Raw genomic sequence first — 274 nt, forward strand, 5'->3', positions numbered from 1 at the left:
TCAAGGCAACAATGTCTCAATCCACAAAAGAGAGAGAATAAGATGAATCTGATTCAGATGTAGACGAAGAAACTTTGAGCCTTCTCGTACACAAATTCGGGAAATCTAAAGAAAGGAGGTTTCAAACATTTCCAGAAGAAAGAAGCGCGGGAGTCGACCAGAAAAGGCAAGAATAAAGAGCGCTTCACTTGCCACGAATGTGGTAAGCCATGACATATGAGGTTCCAATGTCCTACTTACCTCAAGAAGGTTGATTCAGATAAGAGCACTCCTC

The sequence above is a fragment of the Lupinus angustifolius genome, chromosome LG16 (genome assembly GCF_001865875.1).
Source record: "Lupinus angustifolius cultivar Tanjil chromosome LG16, LupAngTanjil_v1.0, whole genome shotgun sequence".
In the NCBI taxonomy this organism is placed as follows: domain Eukaryota; kingdom Viridiplantae; phylum Streptophyta; class Magnoliopsida; order Fabales; family Fabaceae; genus Lupinus; species Lupinus angustifolius.